Here is a 12,530-nt window from a genome sequence, read left to right as displayed (position 1 = left end):
TGTATCACATTTTCTGTATCCATTCCTCTGTTGAGGGGCATCTGGGTTCTTTCCAGCTTCTGGCTATTATAAATAAGGCTGCTATGAACATAGTGGAGCTTGTGTCCTTCTTACCGGTTGGAACATCTTCTGGATATATGCCTCCGCATCGGCTAATATTCTTTTAAAGAAGTAATGACGTCTTAGTTTACTGGGAGATCAAAGTATATTTTCTGTGAACACACGTCATCCCCCTGGAGAATTGAACATTAATTCTAGAAGAATTGATATGAGTGCAAAGAACAGATAAAGGATGCAAGTTTGGGCTAAGGATCTACTTGCTGAGGCTGCAGGTTGACTTTTTGTGTTAACAACAGTGGTCCTTTCGTCACTTCTTCAGGTCATGAAGAGCATGTGACTCATCTAAGCATGGACAGGTTATTTCCCCTTGTTGCCTAGGAACCTCTTAGCCCCGTTTCATTTCAGGGCACTCTACCTCCTAACAAATATCAGCACCAGAAATGTCAAATCAATATATTAAAATCCACTACAGATGGATGGACAGCGAGGCAGAAAATGCACAGAGCCTAGGAGGTAGGTTATATTCATTTATTTGCTGATAGTTGCGCCAGGCACACAACACAGACAGATGTGACAGCCAACATAACAACACGGGAGACAGAAGCCCATTGTCAAAACGTTAATGGCTGAAACTCAAAAAAAAAAACAGTAATATTTTAGTTTTACAGCTTTCCATCTCCTTTCCTGACTTAGCCAGTCTAAAATGGGGAAACCCTCTGGGGAATGTGGCGCAAGAACTCAGGCAGCAAGGAGAATATACAGCTTATTTTCCTCTAATGAAAGAAAATGCACCGCAAAGACAGCAAACAAAATGAATGCCCCATAAAACCTATGGCCAGTCGGCTTCCCGGCTCTTAGCAATGCGTTGTGCCTCTGTCAGTTGTTTAGAACATAGTATGTGCTGAGAAAGGATCTAGTTCATTGCCTTTAAATGCATGGAATCCTCCCTTCCTTAGCCAAATAATTTCCGGAGCATAGATTCTACCCCACAGAAGAGTATCAAGCTTTTCTCATATCAAGATTGGGGTGAGGGGGCAGGGGGGGGGGACAGGGACAGGCATAATCCTTACCCTCAAGATAGCCACATGTCTAGTGAATGGGTGGTATATCAAGTGCTCAGATTTTTAAAAGGTTTCCCAGTTGCAGAAAGCAAACAGCCGAATACCTGCTTCCCTTCGTCACCTGCTGCACCCACCCTACGAGTCCCCAAAATGACTCCTTAACTAGTGCTCAGATCTGTTTTGTAAAGCCAGTATCAGGGGCTGAGGTGCAGCAACAGTAACCCAAATCTCCTGCTCTCCACTGAGCCCCACATCTCTGTCTTTTGAGCCTGTTAATGTGTAAAATCTTGGAGTGGGGATGGACAAGAATGTTCTGAGATTCCTCTCTCTGTTCCTAAGAGCAGCAGCCCGAATGAAGATCTCAGCCTAACTGGACCATTTTCTTCCATGTTGAGGTTCAGAATACTAATGGCAGTAGAATCTTGCTGCTCTGCTCTTTGAGTATTTGAGTATTCAAAAAGTCTTAGCCACTTCCCTTTTCAGCCAAATGTATTCAATCTATTAATCGGATCATCAAAATACCCCTATGTCCACAACAGAGAGTGTACCACCTTAAATACTGAAACTCGTGATAAATATCATTTTTCTTGTATTTGACTAAGAATAACAGAGTTTGACACTTTTCATCTATAACTCCACCATTCAATGACAAGCTACCAGAAGGTAATCATACAGTTATGTGGTCCAGTTTACCAAAGCTTCCTGGATAACTTAAATATTTGTTCTATGTTTTATAATTGATTCTGAGCCATTTTTATTGAGATGAATATAATTCTGAAAAGAGTGGTAATAGGATATTAGTAGGACTTTTATCGGGCACTGTGTAGGCAGTTAGTCATTGCTGCAAACGAATCACAAATTTAAAAAAGAAAAGGGCACTAATGTTTTAAAAGAATCAAAAGTGTGCACTAAGACAGAGAGAGGGGGAGATGGGAGAAAAACGAAAGAGCAAGGAGAAAGAGAAAGAGGAGAGAGGGGGGAAGGGAGAGGAGAGGGGAGGGAGAGAGAGGGGAAGGGAGAGAGACAGAGAGACGAGACAGAGAGACAGGGAGACTTCAGTTCCCTTCTGCCATGTAGACTAGCTGATCACTGAGAAAACAGTATCTAAAACTCTTAGTCTGGAGACTGTGAAATCCTGGTGTGTTTGGGACTTGCTGTTCACTGAATTTCCAGGACTGGTACTGTGTGCTTCATGGACTCCACATCAACACGGGCATGCCAGAGAATTGAAGAGAACAAGTTTAGTTTTGTCCATTTTCAGAACTGTATTTTACCCAGTTATTCAGGCTTCATTGTATGTTGTGTGTGCCAGGATGGCTTCTGTCTCATTAAGTGTGTGTGTGTATATGTGTGTGTGTGTGTGTATCCATATTCATTGTATAACATATGAATGCCCATGTTATGAATTATTTGGATTTTGTTCATATTTACTTATTTATATCACTTCATCTTACTAAGAATACAACATAAGTAACAGATCTATACCATGGCATAACAATAAAAAAATGTACTTACTAATTCAAGAAGAAGAAAATGCCCCAAACTCATCCCTAAATGATAGCTATGGTTAAGGCTTACATTAGATTCTCAAACAGCTCCTCGGGGGAAAAAGAAAAAAGAAAAAAAAAAAAAAGCCTGTCTTAGCACAGGAGTCTAAACACCAGCTCAGGTAAGAGATGAAATGGTTCACACAGTAATATCATTGCTTTCTTCTGACCATAAATCGTGTTTTCAATAAATGCTATTAAAAAAAAAAGTGCTCTTGCTCTTTTAACCAGCCTGCAAAACTTTTAGCTTCCTACTTAAAGGCTTCTTTTTCTTCTCACTTAATTGACTCCCTGCTATGGATTTATCTTTGTTTTGTTGCATACTACATATGGAGTGTTAAGCAGTCTTCTCACAACTGACATAAAACCCACACTCAGCACGGCTCACAAATGGCAGCTCTGGTGGTTGACCAACCCTCCCAGTGTTGCCTCTTCCTACTGTAACTTCCTGAATTGTTCACTCCCCTCTTCCTTAGAATTTTACACAGGATCTCCATCCAGTGCCTAAACTTTCCTCTATCCTCCTCCTCACTCACCACTAGGAGAACTGCAATACACCATTCAAACCTAATGAAAATGGTAAGTCTGAATGGAGCATCCTTGAGATTCCCAGGAAAATCAGTCATCCTCAGACCATACTTGCCTCACTGCACACCAAGCTATAATGACTAGAGGACTGTGACATCCTTAGGTGCACAGTGTTCTCTGTACCATCAACAGCTCATGAATATTTACTGTATTATTTATCTCCAAAACTGCATAGTAAATATGCATTAAATTTTAAACAGGTATTTCTTATCATCAATACCACCTCAACGAAGGTAAGCAATCCAGGGGAATATCACGTTGAGTATTTGTGAGGTGAGAAAGAGCATGATGATGTGGCTTCAGGGAAGAATGTCGGAGGACCAGAGAAGCAAGTAGATAAGCACTCCCAAGTCAGTCTCGGGAAGGACCAGGAGGCTAGGACTGAGAGATCCTGCTTGGTAAGGATTCCTTCTGCTGTGTAATCAGGAGACCAGATGGCACATTTGGCACTGAAAGAACTCAACTAGAACCAAGCTCCAAGCCTGCCAAAATATGTGGCCAATTAGTGTTTGTCGCTACTATTGCCATGCCCACCGGAAATGGGAGCTTACATCCACAATGCCTGGAAACAGGCCACCTAAGCCCTGCTGACAAAGTGAATATTTCCTCCAGGACTAAGCTCTGGGTAGTCTCCAGAGTGTAAAAAGCTACCTGGCATCTATAGAGTTCTGCATCAAACACTGAGATGTGAAAACTGTTCAAAACAGGTGTAATAATATCCCACCAATGTCAAAAAGTACAACACAGGCTGCTGGAGATCAGCAAGAAAACTCATCTGCAGAATTAACTAAAACAATTTACTTATTAGGCAATTATGCAGCCGAAACCCTTGGGTGTTAGAAAATGCCTGCCAAAGACAATGTCTTTCACTTAATGTAATTAGCATTGAACCGCTATTTTCATTGTAGTTGAAAAATATAATTTCCCAGTGACAGTAATCCTGACATTTCATAACAAAAATTACACCATCAAAATGGAGGATCTGGAAGAGCTTGTTTTCTCTGTCATTGAACGTCATGTTTCTTTACGTTAATATCAAGTTATATGAGCTTGATATTATCAAGTCAGTAAGGTTTTTGTTGTCTTGTTTTGTTTTGGTTTTGGGTTTTTTTGTGGCAATATTGAGGATTGAGTTGGCAAAAGTCTGAGGATTGCTCTCCATAATGGATTTACGATTTTTGCATGTTGCGCCCCGCCCCAAATTCTCTTTACGTACACTGACTTTTAATGCAGTAACTTAAATCACTAAGACAGAACAGATTAGAATTCTAAAAACTCCATTTACAAGTTAACTTAAACAGTTCATTGTTGTGCTCGAAAGTCTATGTACTCATTAATAAATGGGTATAATAGTGTAGGGATGACATGAGATAATGAAGAAAAATCTGGAAGTATGCGTCACACTTGATTGGGAATTCAAATTTTTGTCAAGTGCCAATCGCAGAAATAAATTCCCCTCGAACTCATGCAAGGCCCACAAAGGTCAGGTCACAAAAAAATAATGATAGATCTGTAGAATCCAGAAAAGTATTTTCTGTTGTGGTCTAGGAGTTGCTCCACAAACCACATGATCATTGATCTCAGTCAGATGATGGGGATGGTTTATTGAATGTGCACCCTAATAATGATCAGACCAAAACCACGAAAAGGAATCAAGAACCTAATTGTGGTACCAGTCTGCTCTCAGGGAAGGTTTTTTATAGGGAAAAAAAACAGGTTCAAAAGTTTAAAAGGCAAGCAAGAGAACAGTACTACAATTTAGCGTCATAGACAAAGTGTTATCAGCTAACCTTTATTCTGAGTGCTCCTGAGTGAGGTAAGAGGGGTGGTGGATGGGTGGTAAATGGGAATTTCAGAACAATGAGATAGCAGAGCATGAGTATTATAATCATAATTTTTTGGCTTATTAGTAGCATTTTTCAGTATCAGCCACAAAACCAACAATGAGCTCATATGTAGCTGCAGGAGGTTCTGCCCGGTGGTCAGCTCTCACTCAAGCCGTAAAAGTTCGTATTGACCTTTAATTTGATGGGTCCTACATAAAGCTTTGTGAAATTCCTTAAGATTAACAAACCCCGGGATGTACAGTACAGTACAGTACAGTACAGGATATGTGATCAGCATGACTTTGTTCTGAGTCAAGTTCTTTTTCTGTGTCAACGACTGGCAGGCATGTTAAAATAACAATAAAAATTGCTGGAAGGTATGGAACAAAATGGCTACAGTTATTCTGTGGGGAGGGGGATGTTAAACCACAATATTTTCCATTAAGTTTAGATAATGTTACTGTAAGTTGAAATAAGACATACTATATTGTTTTTAAAGGGAAAAGAATGATCAAAGCCGTGAACAACAAGCACATCATACCCAGCTACCACATCACAGGACTTATCCGTACTGCACGTAATGGTCAAAAATAAAAGAGAAGTACATTTTAAAGATTATACAACAGTAAAGAAGCATAGATTGTCTAATGATAATTCTTTTTAAACTTGTGGAGAAAACATAATCTAGCATAACATGTGCCTATTCATCATGATTGAAAAAAAATACTGGAGAGATGCTTCCATGGTTAAAAGACCTTACCACTCTTATAGAATAGAAGGCTTGACTCTCAGAACCCATATGGTAGATTATAACCACCTCTAATTCCAATTTCAGAGGGTTGACACCTCCTTCTGGGTTCCGTGGGCTTCTGCAGCAACATGGTACACATACTCTCACATAGGTACACACACACAAAGTAAATGAAGAAATCTTTTATTATTGGTTATTTTATTTATTTACATTCCAAATGTTTTCCCCCTTCCCAGTTTTCCCTCCACAAACCATTCATTCTATCCCCCTCCCCCTTTGCCTCTGTGAGGGTACCCCACCCACCCCCACCCACCCCCCATTCCTGCCTCACCACTCCAGCATCCCCCTACACTGGGGCATCAAGCCTCCACAGAACCAAGGACCTCCCCTCCCACTGATGACAGACAAGGCAATCTTCTGCTACATATGTAGCTAGAGCCATGGGTCCCTCCATGTGTACTCTGGTTGGTGGTTTAGTCCCTGGGAGCTTTGTGGTGTCTGGTTAGTTGATATTGTTTTTACTATGGGGCTGCAATCCCATTCAACTCCTTTAGTCCTTCCCCTGAACTCTTCCACTGGGGTCCCAGGGTTCAGTCCAATGGTTGGCTGTGAGTATCTAAAGAAAAATCACATGAATTTTCAGCATTTTTCCCCAGGCTATGGAAGTTTTCAGTTCAGTTGTAAGATGGCTGAAATGTTGTTTATTATGGGAGCTTTATCTAGCTTTTAGTGAGGATTCCCTGAAGAGTCAGAAGCAAATAAAAACCTAAGAACAATTAGTTAACAACATTGCTGAAAACTGAAAAATTTAGTCAATTGCTTTTCTGGAACAGTATGGGTGGGTATTTAATCAGTCAGCAGAAAAAAAATATTTGAGGAAGGCTCTCATTGAGATAGTAATTGAGAAATACAATTAGATGATCAAAATGTCAATTAAAATTCCATTCATTGGAAGGAATTCCAACTTGAATGGGCTCTCTTCCCAGATGAGAACTGAGGCTATTTGAACATAGATTGGTTACTGAAGAGAGATCATTGCAGAGCTCACATTCAACAGACTCCTGCATTATTCATGTTGCTAACAGTAACATGATCAAAGCTGTGAACAACAAGCACACCATACCCAGCTGCCACCACATAGGACTTATCCATACTGCACGTAATGGCCAAAAATAAAAGAGAAGTACATTTTAAAGGTTATACAACAGTTTTTTAAAAAAGCATAGATTGTCTAATGACAGTTCTTTTTAAACTCATGGAAAAAAACATAATCTACCTTCTAAGACCCTAGCAGGAAACTGATAGCATACTCAAGGGATTTTATTGTTGCAGGAAATATTTAAAGAGAACCTCCAAGTTCAAGCACTCCATCCTGGCTACTCTCTGCCCGCCAAATCTCTGACGGGGCCAGAGTTCAGGAGTTCTTTTCACTGCCATACCAGCTCTATGCAAGGACCGTCCACCCTGCAGTCAGCCACCACAACACCCAACAACCAGGTAGAAACAAAACTCTAGAAACATATAATTAACAAGTCAGATTTATATATCAATAAATTCTCAACTCACAAGATGCCAATATAATAATTTTGGAACCAATTGATAATGATTAAAGCTGCCCATCTAGGTTAGACAAATTATCTCAATTATTCTATCCTTTATGATGCCATAACTACCTGTGGCTATTTAAAACCACATTGGTTCTGGATCTTTCTCCTGTCTGTCTGCCTCCATCTTGACTTCTCTTCCCCTCCCCTGTCCCTCTCTGTCCCTGCAACTCCTAGCTCTGCCTTCCCTTTCCCCATCCAATCACAGGTCTCCTGCTGCACTCGTATTTTAATGTAATTGGACCAGGAAAATCCAGCGACATTGTATTAATGGATTTTCAATAGAATCCCACAGTTCAGAAATATAGGCAAGGCTTGGTAAGTAGCAGGTCTGGTGATGCACAAAATACCTGTCAGAATGGGAAAATTGTTATCTCAAGCTGGGTTGTTGGGGAAGGTGTACTACTTTCTACCTTGTAAGAGATGAACCCACAAGGAACAAGCCAAGAACAATTCAGCAACTACCCAAGCGCTGCTACAGTATGGAAGAAATACCTGAATAGAACATCTCAAATGTGCTGGCTAGTCTTACATCAACTTGACACAAGCAATAGTCATCTAAGATGATGGAGAGTCAATTGAGAAAAGGCCTCCATAAGATCTGGCTGTAGAACATATTTTCTTAATTAGAGATTGATGAAAAGACCCAGCACATTGTGGGTGGTGTCAGCCCTGATGATTATTTGAGAGACAAATTGGTCTCCCATGTGGATCAATGCGTCTGATTCATAATGCTAGCTATGTAGCAATGTAAATGAAGGATAAGGTAAATGCATATGTGTGTACAGATATATTTATATGGTAAGAAAAGAATAGGGATGTGTAGCTTGGATGCTTGCCCCATACACAAAATATTTCATCCATTGAAATTCTGATCCAGAAGTTCTTGCATTAGGATGTAGAACCTTTATTTGGAGATATGGGAATGGACACACAGGTTTAACAAATGGCATGAGTGTTTCTGTAAAAGAGAACCCAAAAAGCTGCCTTGGCTTTTATACCATGTGAAGTTGGGGAAGAAAATGATAGTCTATAATGTAAGAAGAAATCCTTCAGCAGACATCCTATATCTGTCTGTGCCTCAATTGTGACCTTAGACTCCAACCTACAGATCTATAATGAATACATTTCTGTTGTTTGTAAACTGCCATGCTTACAAGCATGTTATGTTATTAAAGCAGTTCACTTGGACTAAGATATGTATCTATATGTGTGCATTTGTACATGAATGCTTATGTATAGGTGGAAACAAATTGGTAGCCAAGATAAAGGCAGACATGTTTGGAAAGAGTAAGGTCTGGCACAAACTCCTGGATGCTTCCATAATGTAATGATTTATTTTAACATCAGGGTTAAGAAGTAAAATATGCTAAGAGTGATAACGTTTACAAAAATTTCTCTCTATGTATTTTAAGCTGTTTTCCCTCATCCTTCCAAGAACTCTACCTGCCAAATGTTATTCTGTTTGGACATGAAGAAGTTATAATTCATAGAGATTGGATAAGCCCAGCTCCTAAAAGAAAATCCTGGTACTTCTTTGCCTCTGTCTTGGCCTTCATGGTCTCCAGAAAAAGTTTAGAATGATCTTTAAAGCACAAGGCCCTGTGGTCCATCTCCTGGGGATTTCCTATATTTGGATGGTTAAAGCAGTGCCAAGAGAATCTCTTAAGAATGGAGCAGAAGGGATTTTGTTCAATGGCATAGGAGCAGACAGATCTTCAGGAGAATTTCCTGACATTCTACAAGTACCATGTATTTAATCTACATTGCACTCTACAACAGTCTTTCAGTATCTTAAGTACTAAAATTATGGAAACTGGGATATAAAGATATCATTAAAGGTCAAGAGTTACAAAAGCATGTATTTTAGAAGACAGAGCTCCCAGGCAGCAAGGCCAAAATTGAAATATAGGTGTGGCTAGCTTGGAAGCCAAGGCTTTTGTTCATTTATCTTCAGCTTTTCATGTACAAATATATTTAAAATAATGTCTGCCCTTGAGTATACTATAAAAAAGTACTATATTAACACATATCAATGCAGTCTAATAAAGAAATATTAAGTGCTTGACAAGTAATATACATTACTGTTGACTATTAATGCTATCACTATTACTTTTACTACAGTCACACATAAGATAGTACAATATTATAAATATTGCCAAGTACACTATGATGTCTGGTGATATAAATCAGACTCTAGATCCTGTCTTTGCTTAGGCCTCATTGACTCTTCACATTTTAAGTTCCCAGAAATGAGTGGGAATACATGCTCTGTGTTAAAGCAAAATAGTCTTGTCTGTATCAGATCCATCTAGAAAGAAAGTAGGAAGCTCCTTTATTTGGGAAATGAGCTGGAGCAGTTGGTTCTCAGCCTTCCTAATGTTGTGACCCTTTGATACAGTTCCTCACGCTGTAGTGACCTTCAACTATAAAATGATTCATTGCTACTTCACAACTATACTTTTTATTGTCATTAATGTTTAATCAATGCTAAGTCTTCCCAGCAGTCACATAAACCTTCATTTTACACTTCAACTCTCAGCAATTTTATTTAGTTGACATAATTATTGTTAATTATTTACTTTCCTAGTGTCTTTTCCATAACTTGGAACATATCTTCATGAGAATGAAAACTATAATAATAATTTGAAGCTTCTTTATCCTTAAAGGTCATGTTAAAATCCATTTACTTAATGTAACAGTTCAAAGTGCTTGAGATATTATTCATCACTGTTTTATTTTAATATTTTACTTTATAAAAATCATCTACATGTGCACTGGACAGTAGCTCAGTTAGTAGAATGCTTTGAGCATGAAGAAGACCCTGTGTTCAATCCTCAATTGTATGTAAACATGCTAGGATGCTCCCACCAATATCACCCTGAACCAACCCCATTTCTCTCATTCTCCATAAAAAAAAAAAAACCTATTAAAAAAGAATCAAAGACACTGTTGTATAATGTTGGCAGGGCTATGTGTATGTGTGCACAACTATAATTTTACTACTGTTTGAATTATATTGTAAATATCTGATATGCAGCATATCTGATATGCGACCCTCAGAGTGGTTGCAACCCACAGGTTGGGAACTGCTGAGCTAGCATAAAAGGCATTCATCTAATTAAATGGCATTTTTACCCATCTAATTTCTACTAAGCTTAGTACCCATTTCATAATTTAATACATAGAGATAAAAAGCAATATTCTCAAACCACAACAATAAAGAAACTGGGGAGAGTAAAAAATATATTTGTAGTAGTAAAGATCAAATAAAAAAAGTGGGTTTGAAGAATAAAAAGTTTAATTGAATCATGGAGAAAAATAGTAGTGATGTAAAGTATTATAACCACAACCATATAAAAGTAAGAACACTAATATAAAAAGAGCCATAGAAACATTTTTAAACAAAAAGAAAGTGAATAAAATATTTGAAAATGTAAAAATAACCTGTAAAGATATTATGAGACAGATGGATATAAGCCAAAGAATTTTATGATAGTGTATAAATCACTGAGCCTCTCAGACCCTAAAAACTGTCATCCACAGGAAAGAGGTCTGAACTTCGAATGTGAACAGTCACATTGGATAAACTATAGCTGTACTATCAGATTCTCATTTCCTCACATCAGCATTCCAGAGGCCCACCTAGACTCATTTCACCTCCTTACACTCAACCCATCAGTGAGTGTGCTAATTGGCATGCAATGTTTGTTTCTGATGAACCCAAGGAACAGATGTTGGATGGTTGGCCTGCCTTCTACTGTGTCTGACATCTCACTCCCCTAGAGGTACTACTTTCCACCTTATTCATTATTGGTATGGTAGCCTTGAAGAGCAAAGCAGGATTCTATAGCTTGGCTTCTTGATACGTTTTTCAGACTCCCTTCCTAAGGTGACACCTTTTCCTTCAACAGCATATAGTTAAACAATATGGAATTGTCAAAGATGATTAAACACTAATAATTTATATTGCTTAACATTTAACACCTCTAAAACAAACAAACAAACAAACAACAACAACAACAAATAAGCACAGAAGTAAAACTAAATGATACACTACAAATGCTGAACTGCAGCCAATGAATCTTTTGAAGGCCAATGCAACCTCTACCTCTAGGTGTTAGAAATTAAAGATCCTGGGAAAGGCCCTGGAAATGGAAATATCATGCAACACAAACCACAAGCTTCAGTATGGTCTCTTTGTGTCTAGGATTATAGTCTGTATCCATAGGGACTGGGAGCAGGTTAAAAAAAAGCCTAACCCTTGTGCATCTAGTTTAACATCTAAAGCTTTCAATTGAAATACAAGGCAGATAATACAAGTTGTCCAGAAATTATAAACAACCCATTTCATAGTTGCCTGTAAAACATATGTACCCTTAAGACATGCCACAACCCCACTGCAAACCCCCTTGTCAATACTGATGATCAAATCCAGAACTTGAGCATACCATATAATCATACTGCAACTGAAGTACACCATCAGTGCTTTCTTTTTTTTAAGACAGCATCTTAATAAAACAAGCCAACATGGTGTCAGATTCAAGATGGCTCTGTCTCCACCTGCAGAGCACCTGGGACTATAGGTGTAGGCCACCATGTCTGGTAAGGGTTTGTATTTTTTTCCGAGTTCAGATGAAATCAGTTCACCTTCAAGAAAATGGCACATAATTCAAGTACCTTTCCTCACCATGTAGAGTAAATGCCACTGATACTCAAATTTAGCATTTTAAGCTGGATTCTTTCCAACAATGAAAAATCTCAAATTACAGCCAGCTTGGCTGAGTGGCTTGGCACGTGCCTGTAGTCCCAGCAGTCAAGGTGGAGGCAGGAGGATCATCCTCAGTGACATAACAAGTTCAAGTCTAGCCTGGGCTCTACCTTGATAAAACAAATCTATTCTCTCTCTCTCTCTCTCTCTCTCTCTCTCTCTCTCTCTCTCTCTCTTCTCTCTCTCTCTCTCTCTCCCTCCCTCCCTCCTTCTCTCAGGATGTTTCTCACACACAAATGAAACAAGTGACAGGAAGATTTTTGTGTGTTATAACTATGAGTTGGGGAGGAAGAGAGGAAGAAGTTTACAAGCTGAGCAAAGT

At 38.9% G+C, this 12,530-nt stretch overlaps 1 protein-coding gene across 1 annotated transcript in view; it reads right to left on the bottom strand.

Moving 5' to 3' along the window:
- Grxcr1 (glutaredoxin and cysteine rich domain containing 1) overlaps positions 1-12,530 on the bottom strand; it is a 116,151-nt gene that overhangs the window by 12,083 nt on the left and 91,538 nt on the right. The window lies entirely within an intron of this gene.

Source organism: Mus caroli, chromosome 5 (assembly GCF_900094665.2).
Source record: "Mus caroli chromosome 5, CAROLI_EIJ_v1.1, whole genome shotgun sequence".
NCBI classification, from domain to species: Eukaryota; Metazoa; Chordata; class Mammalia; order Rodentia; family Muridae; genus Mus; species Mus caroli.
This window is presented reverse-complemented; position numbering and strand designations above follow the sequence as displayed.